This window comes from Bufo gargarizans, chromosome 5 (assembly GCF_014858855.1).
Source record: "Bufo gargarizans isolate SCDJY-AF-19 chromosome 5, ASM1485885v1, whole genome shotgun sequence".
NCBI classification, from domain to species: Eukaryota; Metazoa; Chordata; class Amphibia; order Anura; family Bufonidae; genus Bufo; species Bufo gargarizans.
The window spans coordinates 411,319,002-411,341,938 of record NC_058084.1 but is presented as its reverse complement, the minus strand read 5'-3'; positions in this window follow the sequence as shown (position 1 = coordinate 411,341,938).

Genomic DNA, 22,937 nt, shown 5'->3' with positions numbered 1-22,937 from the left:
GCATTAGTACATTGAACGTCTTATAGGTTCTGGAGAAGACACATTAATAAAAAGCATCACAGGGACAAATAGATCACAATGAAATAATAAAAAGAAAATGAAAAAAGAGAGATTGACACTGCAGCACTACTCTCTCTATGAGTGCTAGCCTACTGCAGAAACCTCCAGGTCTTATGATGCATTGAACATTGCTAGATCTGCAGTGCCTTACTTATATGAACTGTAGTGTAGTGATATAATATAGGAAAAAAAACTGAATATAACAGAATATAGAAAAATATGCGTCACCACTGTAGTTTGCAATCTGGACAAAATGAAAACACATGGATTACTATTTTTAAAGGCATCTGTCAGCAGATTTGTACCTATGAAACTGGCTGACCTGTTACATGTGCACTTGGCAGCTGAAGGCATCTGTGTTGGTCCCATGTTCATATGTGTCTGCATGGCTAACAAAAATGTCTTAATATATGCAAATGAGCCTCTAGGAGCAACAGTGGCATTGCTATTACACATCTGCCTCGCTCTCTCCACTTTGATTGACAGGGTCAGACAGTGAAAACATTATCACACCTGGCCCTGTCAATCAAAGTGCAGAGGGCTCGGCAGTTGCAGAGAAAGCAACAGGCACATATGGGCACATATGGAAGCAGGACCAACACAGATGCCTTCAGCTGCCAAGCGCACATGTAACAGGTCAGCCAGTGTCATAGGTACAAATCTGCTGACAGATGCCATTTAAAGGGGTTGTCCAGGATTTTGATAATGATGGCCTATTCTCAGGATAGACCATCAATGTTTGATTTGCGGGGTCCACACCACTGCTGATCAGATGTTTCAGTATAATCCTGGCACAGGAAGTAGGCCCCAAAACTACACATCCATTGTGCAGTGGGCAGAGCTGGTAACTGCAGCACGGCTCCCATTAAAGTGAATGGGGACAATGCTGCAGTTACCAGCTCCATCCCCTGCACGATGGATGGACCTGTGTAGTTCTGGTGCTAATGCTGGAGCTACAACGAAGCAGCAGATTGAGTAGGGCTGCAATGTGTCAGACCTCTGAAACTCAGATATTGACGGCCTATCCTGATGATAAGCCATCAATATCAAAAGCTTAGAAAACTTTTTTAAGGCACTCTGTTTAGTAAATCCCCACCAAGACCAATACAAAGAAATTTCTCACTTCTGTAATAGAAACAGATGCGGCTGAATAGAGAGCTTATATAAAGTATCTATTATTACTCTGTTTTCTCTCAGCTCTCTGCACAGCTTCATTCTGTTCTCGAAGAGGGTTAATTGGGTTGTTTTACCAATGGGACAATACAATCCAATATCTACGTCAATGGTCTCAGATATTCAAAACGGCTGCTGCACCTGATTGTTGCTGCTGCTGTTTCATGCTGCATTCAATAGTTATGCAAATGAATTCATAGACACAGTGAAAAAATTAATAAAAATGGGTCTTGTTTTCTCTAGTCTTATAAATAATCAAACCTTTGTGGACTGATAATGGTTTTTAGTAGAAGGAAATACACATATATCACAGATTTGTCAGTATTGTGGGTTCCGATCGACATATAAAGTGTTTTTAAATTGCAAAAACAGAAAGAAAGATTGCCAGTTCTCAGAAATCCTGTGGTTCAGTCTGAAAATCAATATCAAGCAATGCAAAAATGTACAATGTAAAGCAAAACGTACCATTTGTAAAATGATAGATCAAAGAAATATGCAGAGGTAGCAGCTGCAACCAGTTCCTCAGGGGCAGATTGGGAACTAAAAATGTCCCTGGAAAAAAAAAAACTTAAAAGTGGCCCCATGTTGCAGGCAGGTCCAAACTGATAGAAGACGGGGCAACATAATTAGACAGGGCCAACAATACCATAGTACAAAGCAATATGCTGCCCTAGCTGAACCAAATACCACAGTGCAGCACAAACCACTGTGACCAGCTGCACAGGACATAGATACAGTTAAATTCAGGAGGACCCCTGTGACTGCTGGCTAGGTGCGTAGGAGAGAATCAGATCATTAGGTACCCGGCTTGGGTGGCCCTCCTAGGAATTGGCTCACAAGTAAATTTCCCTGTAGAGTCTATGGCCAATCCGCCCCTGCAGTTCCTGGTGTCACGGTCACATTGTTGCCGGTGGCAACGTGTTTTTGGCAGTTTGCATGTGCACTTCCCCTTTAAGGCTTGCCTCCCTGCTGATTGGTGAGCAAGGAGTTAATCTTCATGCTAGTGGGGATTTAGGTGTTTCCTGGGTGTCGCCACTGGCTTGATATATACCTGTGGCTTGCTGGCTGGGGGCAGTGGTACTACAGCCTTGCTTGGTGTTGAGCTTTGGTCCTTGCCTGGGTGTTTCTGCCCAGTCCTTGAGGGCCACCCTATGGAACACCTTATGGAACATAAATTGTCCTCCCTTATGTACCCTCCATGTACCTTTACCCTCACTTGTTGTATGTGGATGCAGTGCTGCCTGGGGCTGCCGTCTACCTTGCTGTATGGGGCTCAGGCAGTATCAGGTGTGTTGGATACCTGTGTGTGGTGTTGTTTGTATGGTGTCCTATTTGGTGTGTGGGCACCTGTACTTTTGCACGTGTTCCATTCGTGGTGGCTGCGGCAGGTAAGTGTGTTTCTGGTGTTCTTACCTGCCGACTCTGCTGCTGTATTCAGTCATCCACTTTTCCCTGCAGCTAGGCCTGTGGAGACTCTGGTTCATCAGTGTCTTGGATTAACCTGGTTGTCTCTTGTCCGTGTCTCCTAACCTCAGTGATATTCAGGTATTTCAGGGTTCTGAGGTTTCCAGTGCATGGGCCCTCCTACCTTAAGGGTCGGCTCATACAGTTAGGAGAACAGGGACAGATTTAGGGATGCTATAGGAGGTGACCAGGTACCTTTTCTTGGCAGCCTGGTCTAGCTGCTCCCCCTTTCCCTTTTTCATTGTACGGTGGGGGGTTTCCCCAACTCCCCACCATGACACCTGGTGTTTCGGGGGCCACATGAGAAAGCTCTGGTATTTTACTGTATAGTATGCAACATGGGGGGAGCAGTTGCAGAGTCTGGAGCCCAATAACTCATTACTCCTCTAGCCATGTTGCATTTTTCCGTGGGTAAATGAAATAGCTGTGAGGGGCTATGGGGCTTAAAGAAGACCTGTAATGTCTCCTGACATGTCTTTTTTTAGATACTACTTGCAGCCTCCTTTATTATTCCTCCTAAAAGTTATGAATGAATTGCTAAAAGTTTGAAATGAAGGTCCAAATGGGTGCTATCACTTTTGGGGGGGGGGGGGGGTGTCCCTGCACAGTCTGACACTGGCAGCACTGATTGGTAGTTTGGTAGTGATGAGCGGGAGGTGCCATATTTCGCGATATTTCACGAATATTCGATTAAATATTTGTCTTCTATTTATCGCGAATAATATGCTATTTAATTATTCGCGTATTATTCACGTTCTTTTAACTGTATAAGGCGACTGTATATTACGAATATTCTAAAAAACGAAGTTATAGCAATATAACAAATATTTGTAAAATACACATATAGACTGTAATTTAGCTAATATAGTGCTATAATCTTTTTTTTTTTTGTAAATATTTTTTGCCTTTTCTGAACTTCAGTTTTGGAAAAAATTTACACTATAAAAAATAATACTATAGCATTATATTAGCTAGATTGCAGTCTATATGTGTATTTTACGAATATTCGCTATGTTGCTATAACTTTGTTTTTTAGAATATTCGTAATATTCTAAAAGACGAAGTGTACTGATATTCCACTTTGGCATACTGCTCCCCGACAAGCGTCCCCGTCACCATGGAAATGCCTGTGGGTTAGAATATACAATCAGATCTGAGTTTTCACGATCTCAGGGAAAACTCATATCCAATGGTATTTTCTAACCCACAGTCGTTACCATGGTGACAGGGACGCTTGTCGGGGAGGAGTATGCGAACAACTGTACAGATAGTAAAAAATAATGCGAAAATTCTAAATAACGAATATATTCACTATATTGCAATATATTTGTTTTTTAGAATATTGGTCATTTTATTTTCCATATGAAAACATGATTCCTCCCTGCTTAAGTTGCTTGTGGGCCAATGCTTTATTGACCCACAAGAAAGAAGCAGGGAGGAATCATGTTTTCAGATGTTAAAAAATGATGAATATTCAATATAACGAATATATAGCACTATATTCGTAATATTCGCAAATTTACGAAGTTGCCATATTCGCAATTAATATTCGCTATTCGAATATTCAAGCTCAACACTACTGATTGGATAATGTCAAACTATGCAGGGACAAACCCCTAACTGGTAACACCCAGATGGAACTTTACTGAAAACTGCTAGCAATTCATTCCTAACTTCTAGCAGGAGTAATAAAGGAGGACTTAGAATAGATGCTTAAGAATTGTTATTACATGAGGAATGCAAGTAGCTTCTTATATAGACATGTGAGGAGAGGTGACAGCTTCTCTATAACTAGTCATAAAGACCGCGCAGCTCCAGATAGATACAGATCCGACTAAATTGTAGTAGATAGACAACTGTCTCGGTATAGTCAATCATTGCTATGTCAAGCGTGGACTCCACAATAACTCTCGTCTGCACATCCTATATTGGAATGGACATTCACTAAGAGAATTACTGCACTACTGCAAAAAATAGTCACAAATAATCGCGCACCCCACATGTTCACCATCAATTTTGCCTTTTTAAGCTTCTCTGCAGTTTTCCGAAGTGAAAAGAAAAGGGGGCGTGGCTTAGTGGGAGGGACGGGGCTTCACATGAGTGGATGTATTATACATTTTGCCAGAAAGTTGTGTAAGTTACTGCTAAAGTCTTTGCCTGTAGCTGGTGTAGACATCAGTATCTGGCACGTGGCGGGGCAAAGATGCGCCTAATTTATTAAGAGGCTGATGCCTCCTAATAAATTAGGTACATCTCATGCCAGTGCAGAAAGATCAAGAATGGTGTATGGGTAGGCCAGTCTAAATAAATGTCCCTCATTGTGTTTGAATGTGAATGTTGAAGGTGTACTTTAGGAAAGTTTCTAACCAATGTGCTATAGGAGTCCAAAGGGATCCATTAGTCAGACGGAGGAAAAAATAGGAAAAAAAAGGGTGGAATAGCTTGCTAATGTCCACTTGACTTTTTTTTTAACTGTTTGATTACTGGAGTGTTTACCCCCCCCCCCCCCCCTCCTTATTTCCCTACCAGGTAATTTTTTCAGTTTTAGCAATGGGCTTATCTAACTGCAAATAACTAATTAATTTCTGAGCCAACCTACACATATTTAGACCTTTCTTTTGTGCCATTGGATGACAGATATAATATTTAAAAAATATTTAAGGGAAAACTGTGAAAATTATTTTTCCTTTATCATTTTTTTTTTCTGTTACATAGTAACATAGTTTGTATAGCTGAAAAAAGACATCTGTTCATCCAGTTCAGTCTGTTCATCCTGCAAGTTGATCCAGAGGAAAAAAAAAATCCCTATGAGTTAGAAGTCAATTTTCCTAATTTTATGGGGAAAAAAATTCCTTCCCGACTCCAATCAGGCAATCAGAACAACTCCCTGTATCAACGACCCCTCTCTAGTAACTATAACCTGTAATATTATTACACTCCAGAAATACATCCAGGCCCCTCTTGAATAGAGATGGTCTTGCTGTTCGCCCGGCGGTCGTTTCACGGCGAACTTTACTCGTTCGCGGTTCGCCGAACGGGCGAACATATGGCAATATCCGCCGGCACCATATTCTTTTACATTGTGAAGAACTTTAACCTATTACACATCCATCAGGTGGTACAGGACAGCCAATTGAGACATTTCAGCACATAGACATACCCCTACCTTATGAATAAACCTGATCTTGCTGCCATTTTACATTCAGTCTTTTGCCAGTGTAGGGAGAGGTTGCTGTGTGGAGCAGGGACAGACTGTTAGGGACACAAATCTCTAGCTAATAGGGCCACAAAAGTCCTTTTACACTGGTATAGGTGTGCTATCGATAGGTGTGACTTACTGAGGGGTGTAATGTACTTATAATATACTTCCTAACATAGAAAGTATATTATAGTGCATTTGTATTGTGCAGCAGTTGTGTGCGGTTCTGCTGCGATACTGCAGCTATACAGAGGGACAAACGCTATTGGAACAAATAATTTCTACTGGTGTGATATACCAATTGCCCCCCGAAAAAACTGATTGAAGCAGGGGTGTTATATACCAGTTATATACTTTCTATATAGTGCATTTGGGTAGTGCAGCATTTGTTTGCAGTTTTGCTGCGTTACCTCAGCTACAGATAGTGACAAACGACATTGGAACAAATAATATCAACTGGTGTGATATACCAATTGCCCCCCAAAAAAACCTGATTGAAGCAGGGGTATCATATACCAATAATATACTTTCTATATAGTGCAGTTAGGTAGTTCAGCAATTCAATTATTATCATTAGGTTTTTTTCAAGAGGGGGGATTTTGTTAGCCATTTTTTAAATCCAATTTTATATTTTTAGTTCTTTTAAACATATGTATTTGACCTGTATTTGTACTGGCCTGCAGTAAAATTGATATCAATTGATCGTGTAATATACCTCCGGTCACATAATCACTTGATCTTTTCTGTCCCGTGAATGCCTAATGTTTGGGGCCTGTAATCCAGTGGCCTACAGTACAATTTTTATCCATTGACCGCATAATATACTTTGAGTCACATAATCAGAATTTCTTTTATGTCAGGTGAATGCCTAATTTTAAGGCCCGTACTCTCTTGGCCTAAAATAAAAATGTTCTTGGCTCCAACAGGGCATATTTCAGAGAATTTCCCTTGAAAGTCAATGGGAGGCGGATCAGTTTTCAATTGCACCATATTGTGTCAGTAAAAACTGATCCGTCCCCATTGACTTACATTGTAAGTCAGGACAGATCAGTTTGGCTCTGCATCGCCAGGCGGACACCAAAACGCTGCAAGCAGCGTTTTGATATCCGCTTCCAGAGCGGAATGGAGGCGGAACAGAGCCAAACTGATGCATTCTGAACAGATCCTTATCCATTCAGAATGCATTGGGGCTAAACTGATCCGTTTTGGGCCGCTTGTGAGAGCCCTGAAACGGATCTCACAGGCAGACCCAGAAACGGCAGTGTGAAAGTAGCCTTACCCACTCCCGACTCGGGGAGGTAGTGATGATAAATAACAACACAGGACTCTTAAGATGCCCTGTTATTGGAATGATTAATAAAAAAACATAGGGAATGTCACTGGGGTATTTTTGAATTGTAAACATTAGCCAGAAGAGGCCCTGCTGCCTCTTTGTTGACTCTAGCTAACTTCTGCCGGATCGCGCGTCCCTGTGACGTCCACCATCAATTTGGATATCCTCTTTATGAACTTTCGATGTTCTTTTATGCGCCTACCATGTTGATCACGGTTATCGGCGAATCAGGGTTCCACACTGGAGAGGAAGCGTGAGAAAGAGAGACCACATCCAAGGGAGGATTAATTGTTTCAAATTAAAAATGAGAGCGGAAATATGGGACAAAGTATTAAAGCGTAAATGTGGGACAACTTTTTAAAGTTTAAGCATTGAATGAAAGGATGTGGCGCGCATCAATTAATGAAGAATTTCTTACATTTTATTCCCTGTCAACTATGCAGAGTAGGGGTTTCTATCCGGCAACATTTTTAAAATGTCACCTGACAATGTAACAGACGATTTTTTAAAATTTATGTTCCTGTGACCTATGCAGAGGTGCCCCCGTGACATCCACCATCCATTTGGATATCTTCTCTATCAACTTTCGATGTTCCTTTCTGAGCCTACCATGTTGATCATGGTTATCGGCAAATCAGGGTTCCATGCCAGAGAGGGAGCATGAGAAAGTGAGACCTCATCCAAGGGAGATAAATGTATTCATTTTTTGGGGGATCTAGCGGAAATATGGTAAAAGTTATTGAGGCGCAAATGTGGGACAAATTACTGAAGCACAAATGTGGGAAAAGTTATTGAGGCGCAAATGTAGGACAAATTACTGAAGCGCAAATGTGGGAAAAATTAGTAAAGCGCAAATGTGGGACAAATTATTGAAGCGCAAATGTGGGACAACTTGTTAAAGTTTAAGCACTGAATGAAAGGTGGCGCGCATCAATTAAAGAAGAATTTCAGAAATGTTATTCCCTGTCACCTATGCAGAGCAGGGTTTTATTCACATTCAAAATTGAAAAATGTCCACCCAAGAATGTAACAGAAAAATTACAGCAGGGGTCTATGACTGAAAAAAATTGTTTATTGTCACCCGAAAATGTAAAAGAAAAATTATTGAAATTTATTAAGCTGTAAACTAGGTACACACAAAAATTTGTGAATTTCAACTGAAAATGTAACAGACAAAAAAATTTTTTCCACCTGTCTACTCGGTATAGCAGTGGTACATCACACCCAAAAATTGGTGAATTTTAACCGAAAATGTAACTGACAAATTATTATTTTTTTTACCAGTCTAATAGGTATAGCAGTGGTACATCACACCCAAAAATTGGTGTATTTCACCCGAAAATGTAACTGACAAATATATATTTTTTTTTTCCACCTGTCTACTAGGTATAGCAGTGGTACATCACACCCCAAAATTGGTGAATTTCACCCGAAAATGTAACTGACAAATCATTATTATTATTTTTTTTTACCAGTCTAATAGGTATAGCAGTGGTACATCACACTGAAAGATTGTTGAATTTCACCCGAAAATGTAACAGACAAATATATATATAAATATTTTTTTCACCTGTCTACTAGATATAGCAGTGGTACATCACACCCAAAAATTGGTGAATTTCACCCTGCTCTCTCTTCTGCTGTGCTGGTGGCTCTGTGCGACCACCGCCTCTTCCTCCCAACTATATAGGTCACTCGCATGACCTTGATTCCATGTGGAGTCAAGGACCTCATCGTCTTCCACATCATCTTCCACCCAGTCTTCACCCCTGCCCTGTATTTCAAATAACTGAATAGAACCACAGTAAGTAAAGGCTATATCTCACACTTTTTTGCCCAAAACGGGTGTTTGTTTAACCACCTCCCTACCACCTAATGCAGGGATGCGTCCTGCGGGCGGCCGGGTTATTCCTCTGTCACGCATCTACGCGTCATCTCGCGAGAGCCGAGATTTCACGTGAACGTGCGCATGCGCGTGCGTTCACAGCGACGCGCAGCTGAGAAGTTGATCTACAGCCTGCCAGCAGCAATCATTCGCTGGCAGGCTGTAGATGCGATTTTTTTAACCCCAAAAAGGTTTTGTTAACAGCGTCTAATATACCTGCTACCTGGTCCTCTGGTGGTCCCTTTTGCTTGGATCTATCACCAGAGGACACAGGCAGCTCTGTAAGTAGCACCAATCACCACACTACACTACGCCCCCCCTGTCACTTATTAACGCCTTATTAACCCCTGATCACCCCATATAGACTCCCTGATCACCCCCCTGTCATTGATCACACCCCCGTAAGGCTCCATTCAGACGTCCGTATGTGTTTTGCGGATCCGCAAAACACGGACACCGGCAATGTGCTTTCCGCATTTTGCGGATCCGCACATTGCCAGAACTATATAGAAAATGCCTTTTCTTGTCCGCAATTACGGACAAGAATAGAACATGTACTATAGGCTCTACAAAAAACGCAGTGTTCGCCCGATCAGGCCTGATCTTGTGCGCACACTTGCATTCAGTCCGCCTAACCGCAGTGACAGAATTTTTTTTTTTATGATCACTGCAAAAACACCGTAAAATCTCTGTGGCGCTATAAAGATCACTTTTGAGGGGCATGGCGAGTTCATAGAAGATTGTTTTTTGGCATAAGTTAGCGGAAATTTTTTTTTTTTTGTTTTTTGGTTTTTTCTTACAAAGTCTCATATTCCACTAACTTGTGACAAAAAATAAAATCTTACATGAACTCACCATACCCCTCACGGAATCCAAATGCGTAAAAATGCCCTGTGAAATCCTAAAGGTACTCATTGGAATTTGGGCCCCTTTGCGCATCTTGGCTGGTGCGCAAATGGGCCCAAATTCCAATGAGTACCTTTTAAAAGGGCATTTTTAGACATTTGGATTCCAGACTTCTTCTCACGCTTTAGGGCCCCTAAAATGCCAGGGTAGTATAAATACCCCACATGTGACCCCATTTTGGAAAGAAGACACCCCAAGGTATTCTGTGAGGGGCATGGCGAGTTCATGTAAAATTTTATTTTTTTCACAAGTTAGTGGAATATGAGACTTTGTAAGAAAAAAAAAAAAAACATTTTCCGCTAACTTGTGCCAAAAAAAAATAAAAATTCTATGAACTCGCCATGCCCCTCACAGAATACCTTGGGGTGTCTTCTTTCCAAAATGGGGTCACTTGTCGGGTAGTTATACTGCCCTGGCATTTTAGGGGACCTAAAGCGTGAGAAGGAGTTTGGAATCCAAATGCGTAAAAATAACCCCTGTGAAATTCTAAAGGTACTCATTGGAATTTGGGCCCCTTTGCGCACCTAGGCTGCAAAAAAGTGTCACACATGTGGTATCTCCGTACTCAGAAGAAGTAGGGCAATGTGTTTTGGGGTTTATTTTTACATATACCCATACTGTGTGTGAGAAATATCTCTGTAAATGACAACTTTTTACATTTTTTTATACAAAGTTGTCAATTTACAGAGATATTTCTCTCACCCAGCATGGGTATATGTAAAAATACACCCCAAAACACATTGCCCTACTTCTCCTGAATACGGCGATACCACATGTGCGACACTTTTTTGCAGCCTAGGTGCGTAAAGGGGCCGAAAGTCCATCGAGTACCTTTAGGCTTTACAGGGTTGCTCACAATTTAGCCCCGCCCAAAATGCCAGAACAGTAAACACACCCCACAAATGATCCCATTTCGGAAAGTAGACACCCCAAGGTATTCACTGAGGGGCATAGTGAGTCCGTGGGAGATTTTTTTTTTTTTGCCAGAAGTTAGCAGAAATGAAAACTTTATTTATTTATTTTTTCCTCAGAAAGTGTCATTTCCCGCTAACTTGTGAAAAAAAATTAAACCATACATGAACTCACCATGCCCGTCCGCGAATACTTTGGGGTGTCTTTTTTCTAAAATGGGGTCATTTGGGGGGGGTATTTATGCTATCCTGGCATTCTAGCATCTCAAGAAACATGACAGGTGCTCAGAAAGTCAGAGCTGCTTCAAAATGCGGAAATTCACATTTTTGTACCATAGTTTGTAAACGCTATAACTTTTGCGCAAACCAATAAATATACACTTATTGGATTTTTTTTATCAAAGACATGTAGCACAATAAATTCTGACACAAACTTGTATAGAAATATTATCATATTTGAACAATTTTACCAGAAAAAGTTAAAAATACACTTTTTTTGAGAAAATTGCGGTCTATTTTGATTAATATCAGAAAAACGAAAAACGTCAGCAGCAATCAAATACCACTAAAAGAAAGCTGTATTTGTGAGAAGAAAAGGAGGTAAAATTCATTTGGGTGCCAAGTTGCATGACCGAGCAATAAACCGTTAAAATTGTGAAGTGCCGATTTGTAAAAAAGGGCCTGGTCACTAGGGGGGTATAAACTTGTGGTCCTTAAGTGGTTAATAACTGAATATGACAGCAGTATATAACCCTTGAATTTCACACGTGCTGATGGTGCAAGGCCAGAGAAATTGTGTATTTTGCCCAAAAAAGGGTGTTTATTAATAGAAGAATATAACCACAGCATCTAAATGGTGTATCTCACACCGACTGATCCAGACTAGGCCGCATTTAAATTTGTTTACCTAAAATGGCTGTATTTCAAATAACTGAATAGAACCACAGTATGTAAAGGTTGTATCTCACACGTACTGATCCAGACTAGGCCGCAATTTAGTTTTTTTGGCCAAACTGGGAGTTTGTTTAATAACTGAATATGACAGCAGTATATAACCCTTGAATTTCACACATGCTGATGCTACAAGGGCTGTAAAATCTGGTATTTTGGCAAAAAAGTGTGTTTTTAAAAACCAAGAAAATTATGGCTGTATTTCTAGCTTAAATTGCACACTGACTAATCCAGATGTTGTATATTGCAAAAAAAGTTGTTGTTTTTTGTAACAGAATATGAAAGCTGTATATATTAAACTTGAATTTCACACGTGCAGATCTGTAAAATAGTGGATTTTGCCAAAAAAGGGTGTTTTAAAAACCCAGAAAATTATGGCTGTATTTCTAGCTTAAATTGACTGACTGCAGGAATGTCTACCAGAGCTGTTGCCCGTGCAATATTCAACAGCTCTGTTCATTTCTCTACCATAAGCTGTCTCCAAATTTGGCAGTACATCCAACCGGCCTCACAACTGTAGACCATGTGTAACCACACCAGCCCAGGAGCTCCACATCCAGCATGTTCAACTCCATGATCGTCTGAGACCAGCCACCCGGACAGCTGCAGCAACAATCGGTTTTCATAACCAAAGAATTTTTGCACAAACTGTCAGAAACCATTATTATATTGTGAACTGAATGTGCCTTGTGAGATCTAATAATATGTAAGTTTTATTAATCTCTTTAAAATAAATGAGCCAGTGTTAGTAAAATTCTTTCTGACACACTTCTGTGCATATAGCTCTTTGATAGGAGAAGAGGATTCCTGTGGTCTTTTTCTCTAGTTAGGGCTTGGCGGTTAGCGGTGGGGGTTGCTTCTTGGGCGAGATCTGCAGATAATGCTCAATATTTGCTATTCAGCTAAGCCTATTTGTCTCAGACCCTAACTCTAATCTTGAGTTGGGAAATAAGCTAACTGGCTATAGTCGGAGCACTCACCCTGAAAAGAGCGACCCCCAGCTGCTGGAACCTCGGGCCTGACTTACTTATCCCTTCTACTAACAGCTGCCTACAAGCACCATCCGACACGTTTTGCCATAATACAATGGCTCATCAGGGAATGATCTGTGCAGTGGCAGAGCTTCTTCATACAAAATGGCAATGGCAGCTTGCTAAAGGATTCTGTCTCCTTTTATACTTCTAACATGGCCCACTTGAGTGGTTTTAACACCAATCCCTAGGAAGCAGAGGAGGGCCAGAGGGCAGCGCTATGCTGTCTTGGCCTGCCCCGCCTTCTGGGAGGGACTCACACCAGGGTGCGGGATTGTTTCTATGGGGATCTTACAGCGCATCCCCAGCAATAAGCCTTGCCCCTCACTTCCTGTTTATTCCTGCGCTGTCAGAGCACTGACAGCGCTGGTGGCGATCGGACTCCTTTAGCGATACAAAACAGTTCCTTATAGTGTTCCTTGCGATCTATATTAAGTAAGGTTGATGTGCATGACGGCTGCTTGATCAGACTTTTCTCAAAAGTCATTTAATAGAATGACCATACTTAAAGATTGATTCTGACTGATTTGGTTATTGAATTCAGCCCTATTTGTTTTATAAAGGTTGTACCCTGTGTTTATATGATCCTAATTAACCCTTGATGTGCATTCAACTGGATTTGTTTTTGGGACTTAAAGAAATGGCTTGAATGAAAGATATTAATTCAGGCCATTTGGCATTACCGTTTTTAATTTAAAAATCCACTTTGCCTCTGCCTTCAAGATCTTGTTATCCCAATCCCCCCCCCCCCCCCTCTTCTTGGTTGGGGGATATGTTGAATGCCTACAAAATTAAGGCATGATGCATCACCTCTATGTTCTTGGTTTATGTGCCTTGCCACTGAGGTATCCTTTTCATTGGCAATATCATTATAATGATCTCTAATGCAGCGTCTAAACTCCCTCATGGTCTTTCCCACATAATCTAGAGGGCAGGTCTTTTTTAGCCCAGGGACCCACAACAGCACCCTATCAACTGAGAAACAAGAGCCAGGGAGGTGTAGAAACCTAGTGTCTGCAGACAATAAATTTATTAGTAGAATTAACCTGGCTACAGGCCGCGCATTTGCCACATTTGAACATTCCTAGTGGTCTTCTAGACAACCAGTTCCCCATTGGTTGTGAGGGTTGGAAGTGGCTGTTAACCAGCCTATCCCTTAAGCTCCGCCCTTTTCTGTAGGTAATCTGTGGATATGTCCCAATAACCTCTTTTAGGTCTGGATCCACACATAGGATGTCCCAATATTGACTGATGGAAGACACATTAAAACTAAAAAGTACACAAATGCCTCCCCCTCTCCCGGACTCACACATATCTATCTTCCACAAGCTAGTCTCTAGAGACCTGGAACAGATTAGCCCAAGGATCAAAGGGGTTAATAACTTAAGTAAGGAGGAATATTTGTCTCTCAAAAAACTGGAAAAGGACAGAAATGTGATCATAAAGTCCTCCGACAAAGGGTGCAATGTGATCCTAATGGACCATGCGATGTATAAAAGAATGTGCCTAGACATTCTCAATGACAAACAGTCATATACGATTTTACAAAATGACCCAGGTCCACTCTTCCTGAAGATGTTAAAAATCATCCTGGAAGATGGACTGAAACAAAAACGGATTGATAAATCAGAATATGATTTCCTCTTGCCAAAAATCCTGATTCTCTCTACCTTTTACTCCCTGCCCAAAATACATAAGTGGACGACACAGTTGAAGAGACGCCCCATAGTGTCAGGAGTAGGGGGACTAGGACAAAATGTGGGTATTTATGTGGACAAAATGATCAGACCATTTGTGGAAGCTCTGCCGTCATACATATGAGATACAGCAGATCTGCTCCTGCGACTTAATGACATATGTATCGACGAGACAATTATCTTTGCTTCCATAGATGTGGAAGCTCTTTACAGCTCAATTCAACATCATCTAGGCCTAAGAGCTGTGAAGCGCTACCAGGGACACAAGACTAGCATCACATAATACATTTATACTGGATCTCCTACAATTTTGTCTAACCAGGAACTACTTCACTTTCAATGACCACTACTACCACCAGCTCAGGGGAAGTCCCTGTGCGCCATCTTACGCAAATTTACTCCTGGGCTGGTGGGAGGCCAATTATATCTGGTCTGAGTTTTTAAATCAGTGGCATGAAAGTATAGTTCTATGGTATAGGTTCATAGATGACGTGTTCTTACTCTGGAAGGGTACAGAACAGTCATTCATGGAGTTTGTGAAAATCATTAACATCAATGATCTAGGATTGAGATTCACCTCCATATGTGACCAAATGTCCCTTCCATTTTTGGATGTACTAATTGAGAGGGGCCCGGAGAACAATATTAAGACATCAGTTTTTCGTAAAACAACTGCGACGAATAGCCTACTCCACTGGGAGAGTGCACATCCTTACTCCCTGCGTAAAGGCATACCAAAAAGGCCAGTATTTAAGGCTACGTCGCAATTGTTCTAGTATGAAGAAATTCAAATCGCAAGCAAACGATCTAAGAACCAGGTTTAGGGACAGGGGGTACCCTGATGGTATCCTCAGGTCTGCATTCGAATCAGCTTGCAGAGCGAAAAGAGAGTCGCTCCTGGTCCCCAAAAAAGCAGATACAGAACAGTCATCTAATAGTCAGATCCGAATTATTGGCACGTATGACAATGCACATGCGCAAATCAGACAAACACTCACCAAATATTGGGACATCCTATGTGTGGATCCAGACCTAAAGAAGGTTATTGGGGACATATCCACTGATTACCTACAGAAAAGGGCGGAGCTTACAGGGATAGGCTGGTTAACAGCCACTTCCAACCCCTACAACCAACGGGGAACCGGTTGTCTAGAAGACCACTAGGAATGTTCAAATGTGGCAAATGAGTGGCCTGTAGCCAGGTTAATTCTACAAAAAAATTCAGGAGTTCACACACAGGAGTCGAATACGATATCCGAGATTTTATAAACTGTGTGACAGTGGGAGTAGTTTACCTGGCACAGTGTACCTGCCCTCTAGATTATGTGTGTAAGACCAAGAGGGAGTTTAGACGCCGCATGAGAGATCATTATAATGATATTGCCGAGGAAAAGGATACCTCAGTGGCGAGTCACATAAACCAAGTACATAGAGGTGATGCATCATGCCTTAAATTTGTAGGCATCCAACTTATCCCCCAACCAAGAAAGGGGGGGGGGGGGATTGGGATAACAAGATCCTGAAGGCAGAGGCAAAGTGGATCTTTAAATTGAAAACGGTAATGCCAAATGGCCTGAATGAATACCTTTCATTCAAGCCATTTCTTTAATAAAGAAGCTACCCAATAATGGAATCTAGGTCAGTGGAGAGGTCACAAGGACCTTGACCTGTGATTTAGACTTGGATCCCACTCCTATTCCTAGGAGGGATCAAGATGTGATCAGGGTGCTTTCTTCTTAAACAACTATCCACAAATTGTTTTAATGCCCAAATAATGTAATCCCCCGCCCTTCCAATGTAAGAGTACTGGAAGATCTATAGCATTGTCTGTATGGTAGGATACATATAGGTTAAATATAAATGCTATCTATATATATGGTCCCAAAAACTAATCTAGTGGAATGCACATCAAGGGTTAATTTGGATCAGACAAACACAGGGTATAACCTTTATAAAACAAATATGGCTGAGTTTAATAACTAAATCAGTCAACCTCTAAGTATGGTCATTCTATTGAATGACGTTTGAGAAAAGTCTGATTAAGCAGCCATCATGTACATCAACCTTACCTAAATATAGATCGCAAGGAACACTATTAGGAACTGGTTTGTATCGCTAAAGGAGTTTGATCGCCACCAGCGCTGTCAGTGTTCTGACATCACCGGCATAAACAGGAAGTGAGCGGCAAGGCTCATTGCCGGGGACACGTCGCAAGATCCCCATAGAAACAATCCCGCCCCCTGGTGTGCGTCACTCCCAGAAGGCGGGGCGGACCAGGACAGCATTACGCTGCCGTTGGCCCTCCTCTGCCTCCTAGCGATTGGTGAGCGCCACCCAAGTGGGCGGTGCTAGAAGTATAAAAGGAGACAAAATCCTTTAGCAAGCTGCCATTGCCATTTTGTATAAAGAAGCTCTGCCACTGCACAGATCGCTCCCTGATGAGCCATTGTATTATGGCAAAACGCATCGGATGGTGCTTGTAGGCAGCTGTTAGTAGAAGGGCCCGAGGTTCCAGCGGCTGGGGGGTCACTCTTTTCAGGGCGAGTGCTCTTACTACAGCCAGTTAGCCTATCTCCCAACTCAAGATTAGCGTTAGGGTCAGAGACAAGTAGGCTTAGCTGAATAGCAAATATTGAGCATTATCTGCAGATCTCGCCCAAGAAGCAACCCCCACCGCTAACCGCCAAGCCCTAACTAGAGAAAAAGACCACAGGAATCCTCTTCTAGAGATGTCACGAACATAAAATTTTCCGTTCGCGAACGGCAAATGCGAATTTCCGCAAATGTTCGCAAACGTGCGAACCGGGCGAACCGCAATAGACTTCAATAGGAAGTTGAATTTGAAAACCCACAGGGACTCTTTGTGGCCACAATAGTGATGGAAAAGTTGTTTCAAGGGGTCTAACACCTGGACTGTGGCATGCCGGAGGGGGATCCATGGCAAAACTCCCATGGAAAATTACGTAGTTGACACAGAGTGTGGTAAGTTGAAATCGCAATGCGATTTATAGAACTTGAATTAATCGCATTGCAATTTCAACTTTCTCAAATCGGACAGTACATTCTAGCATGGAGTCGTTCCCATGGTGATGGGGACGCTCCATGAGCACGGAAGTCGGCAGAAGTTCTAAGTTGAAATCGCAGTGCGATTTATAGAACTTGAATTAATTGCATTGCAAATTCAACTTAGAGCTGCTGGGTTCCTAATGGTTGTATTGCTAGTATATAACGAAGATTGAGAATATAGTGCTATATTCGTTATATAATAACCTGTATTAATCGCATTGTGATTACAACTTTGTGACACTGCAGCTTCAGAATTAATCTAAGATGGATGCTGTCCTTGCTTTTTGATAGGCGGTGGGAGGGTCTGGGAGGGAGGGTATGCTGATTGGCTGGAATGTGTCTGCTGACTGTGAGGTACAGGGTCAAAGTTTGCTCAATGATGACATATAGGAGGCGGACCGAACATCGCATATGTTCGCCCGCCGCGGCGAACGCGAACATGCGATATTCGCTGGGAACTGTTCGCCGGCGAATAGTTCGGGACATCTTTATCCTCTTCTCCTATCAAAGAGCTATACGCACAGAAGTGCGTCAGAGAAAATTTTAGTAACACTGTCTCTTCTTTTTTAAAGAGATTAATAAAAGTTACGTATTATTAGTTCTCACAAGGCACACTCAGTTCAAGATATAATAATTATTGAGACCACTGAGCTACTAGATAGTCTTTTAATACGGACAGCCTCTCCTACATTGGGTTATTAAAACTGTCAGAAACCGTCTCAGGGAAGCTCATCTAAATGCTTGTCATCCTCATTGGGATCTGGACCTGACTGCAGTTCGTCATCATAACCAACTTGAGTGGGCAAATGCTCACATTCGATGGCGTCTGGCATGTTGGAGAGGCGTTCTGTTCATGGATAAGTCCTGGTTTTCACTGTTCAGGGCAGATGGCAGACAGCGTGTGTGGCGTCGTGTGGGTGAGCGGTTTGCTGACGTCAACGTTGTGGATTGAGTGGCCCATGGAGGCGGTGGGGTTATGGTATGGGCAGGCGTATGTTATGTTCAGCGAACACAGGTGCATTTTATTGATGGCATTTTGAATGCACAGAGATACCGTGACGAGATCTTGAGGCCCATTTTTGTGCCATTCATCCACGACCATCACCTCATGTTGCAGCATGATAATGCACGGCCCCATATTGCAAGGATCTGTACACAATTCCTGGAAGCTGAAAACATCCCAGTTCTTGTATGGCCAGCATACTCACCGGACATGTCACCCATTGAGCATGTTTGGGATGCTCTGGATCGGCGTATATGACAGCGTGTTCCAGTTCCTGCCAATATCCTGCAACTTCACACAGCTATTGAAGAATAGTGGACTAACATTCCACAGGCCACAATAAACAACCTGATCAACTCTATGTGACGGAGATGTGTTGCACCGCGTGAGGCAAATGGCGGCCACACTAAAAGTATATTAAAAAAAAGCAATTCTCAACATCTATTTAATTAAACCTGACAAGATACATATAAAGTGTACATCCAAACTCCCACCTTTGACAGCCGATGGCTACACATTTTTTGCTGCTAAATTGTGGAATCATTGGCTGCGGTTGTTGGGCACAGATTAGCCACGGGTGGCCAGCCATGCAGCATGGTGGTACCCTGAAACCATTCAAGCTTGCCCATTGTTCAAGGATCATTAAAAGGGTTGTCTGGGCTTCAATATCAGATTGTCGGGGGTCCAACACCCGGCACCCCCACTGATCAGCTGTATGGGGATACAGCACCTGCAGTGTGATTGCACAGTCTCCTTCTCTTTTCCTGTTCACTGCTATTGTTCCAGAGACATACAGCAGTGAGCAGGGAGAGAGAAGGGAGACGGTGCATGAGCAGTACGTACGCTGTCTTCTCAAACAGCTGATTGGCGGGGGTACCTGGTGTTGGATTCTCGTCGATCTGATATTGATGACCTATCCTGAGGATAGATCATCAGTAGAAAAAGCCCAGAGAACCCCTTTAACCAGTCAACATAAATTGTCCACGGTTCTCAAAAAAAATATTGCAAATGCATTCTACAACTGGCTCCTATAATAGCTGCAACTGGCTCAGTCAAACTTCAAATCCAACCAAATGAACATTGGGAATTCCACTACCAAGGCAATTTAAAGCGCACACGAAAAAAGAACAGCTAAATTATTCAATTTCAGATATATGGATTTAGTTTTGTTTTCACAAATGATATGACCAGGCTGATATGTATAGCTGTCACAACGTGCTTTGTGACATTACTGCTTGACCTCTATAAATATTTATTTTGGCTACGATACTGTGCTGTATAACGTGATAATAGAAGTATGTTCAAACTGTTCGGATTATTCTTTTTTTTTTCCAGTGATTGGAATTATTTTATTATTTCTTATAGTGGAGAATGCAATTTGCTCCTTTCCTTCTGGACTTAATAAATGTTAAATGCAAATTGCTTTTGCGAGTAGAATAAAAATGAAACCCTTGGAACCTTGAAGAAACCTCTTTGCAGCACTTGTGTTTATAATACAGCATAAATCAGCATTCACTCTTTATTAGATGTTTGATCTATATCCAGAGATATGTGGATAGCAAAACTAACAAAATGAGAGCTTTACAGTGCCTTGAACAGTAGAACTTTTTAATCAAAATGTATTCGATCTTACACTGTGCAGGGTAATTTATATTTTATATTTCAAGTTGTATGGGCACCCACTGATGCTTTGCAACAGCTTCTGCCATTTGCTACATTATAAACATAGAAATAAAGTAAATTGTGATCATTGATCAACATTAGAGATGAGCAAATTTTTAAAAAATTCGATTTGGCCGGTTCGCCTAATTTTTCGGAAAAGTTTGCTTAAACAACTGCTATTTCCAGGCTGCAGAGAGCCTTTATAGTGAGGTAGTGTTATGGAATATAATGGACACTTGCATGTCACTTACAAAGTGGTGTCTGTCCGAGAGACAACCCCCAGTATGCATTCTATGATTAAAACTATTTGCTGCAAAGACTTGAAACTGTCAGAAATTCCTCTAAGTCTATCATACATATGCCTTAAACTTATTTCCTGTTTACATTCCTTCTTGCTAAAAGACCAATCATGTGAGCCCACTCCTCCCACTTATATGGAGGGTATATAATGTAAAGCCCCCACCTAATAAATTAGAGTTATGCTTTCTGCTTTGACCTTATATAGAGTATCAGTGTTATTTCTCTCGCCGTGCATGCACATATCTATCTGTCTAATTTGGAGCAGTGTATCAACCTACTTGACCATTGATCAGAACCAGAACTGTTGAACACTGTGTATTGCAGTAACACGCATAAGGAGTCTGCTGTGGTAGTGAAACAATACTGTGAGTCAGCATGACATGCAGAAGACAGGTGTCTCTCTTAGAATCACTGCAAACTTCACTTATTTGGGCAGTCACGGGGCCAAAACTAACCAAATGACTCAAGTATGAACTCAGCCTTATAGGTCGATGTTAGCGTCAAGAAGAAGCGAACACCTTTTACACCATCGCCAGCTGATTCCACATAGATGTCTACAGAACCTGCTCTATTAAATGCATATACAAGTAGAGCCCCCCCCCCCCCCGGACAGAGTGGAGAGGGTGTTAGCAGTAAGTTTGTGTTGACGTCACTGATTAATTGGACCTTCCTCTGATGTGTCAGAACAAAAACCAACAAAAAACGGATCCTGTCTGTGGAGCATATGCCTTCACTTGGTCAGCAAGAGAAGTCCACAGAGTGGCCCTATGACATAGTGGTGAGGTGGGAGCAGCATGAGGAGGCCACAGAATGGCACAATGACAGAGTCTGAAGGTGGCAGTAGCATCAGGAGGCCACAGAGTGGCACAATGACACAGTGTTGAGTTGGCAGCAACATTAGGAGGCCACAAAGTGGCACAATGACCGAGTCTGGAGATGGCGACAGTAACAGCATCAACAGGATACCACAGAGTGGCAAGGTGACATAGTGTGGATATGGCAGCAGCATGAGGAGACCACAGAGTGGCAAGGTGACATAGTTTGGAGGTGGCGGCAGCATCCAGAGACCACAGAGTGGCAAGGTGACATAATGTGGAGATGGCAGTAGCAGCAGCATCAGGAGACCACAGAGTGACAAGGTGACATAATGTGGAGATGTTAGCAGCATGAGGAGACCACAGATTGGCAAGGCGACATAGTGTGGAGATAGCAGTAGCAGCAGCAGCATCAGGAGACCACAGAGTGGCAAGGTGACAGAATGTGGAGGTGGCACTAGCAGCAGCAGCATCAGGAGACCACAGAGTGGCAAGATGACATAATCTGTAGATGACAGTAGCAGCAGCATCAGGAGGATACCACAGAGTGGCAAGGTGACATAGTGTGGAGTTGGCAGCATCAGGAGGATACCACAGAGTGCAAGGTGACATAGTGTGGAGATGTCAGTAGCAGCAGCAGCATCAGGAGACCTCATAGTAGCAAGATTACATAATGTGTAGATGACGGTAGAAGCAGCATCAGGAGGATACCACAGAGTGGCAAGGTTACATAGTGTGGAGTTGTCAGCAGCATGAGGACACCACAGTGTGGCAAAGTGACATAATGTGGAGATGGCAGCAGCAGCAGGATACCACATAGTGGCAAGGTGACATAGTGTGGAAATGGCAGCAGCATCAGGAGACCACAGAGAGGCAAGGTGACATAGTGTGGATATGGCAGTAGCAGCAGCAGCAGGAGACCAAAGAGTGGCAAGGTGACATAGTGTGGAGATGGCAGCAGCATCAGGAGACAACATGTTGGCAAGATGACATAATGTGTACATGGCAGTAGCAGCAGCAGCAGAAGCATCAGGAGGATACCACAGAGAGGCAAGGTGACATAATGTGGAGTTGGCAAAATCAGGAGGATACCACAGAGTGGCAAGGTGACATTGTGAGGAGATAGCAGCAGCATCAGGAGACCACATAGTAGCAAGATGACATAATGTATAGATGGCAGTATTAGCAGCAGCATCAGGGTGACATAGTGTGGAGTTTGCAGCAGCATGAGGAGACCACAGAGTGGCAAGGTGACATAGTTTGGAGGTGGTGGCAGCATCAGGAGGCCACAGAGTGGCAAGGTGACATAGTGTGGAGATGGCAGTAGCAGCAGCATCAGGAGACCACAAAGTGGCAAGGTGACATAGTGTGGAGATAGCAACAGCAGCATTAGGAGACCACAGAGTGGCAAGGTGAAATAGTGTGAAGATGGCAGTAGCAGCAGCGGGATCAAGAGACCACATAGTGGCAAGATGACATAA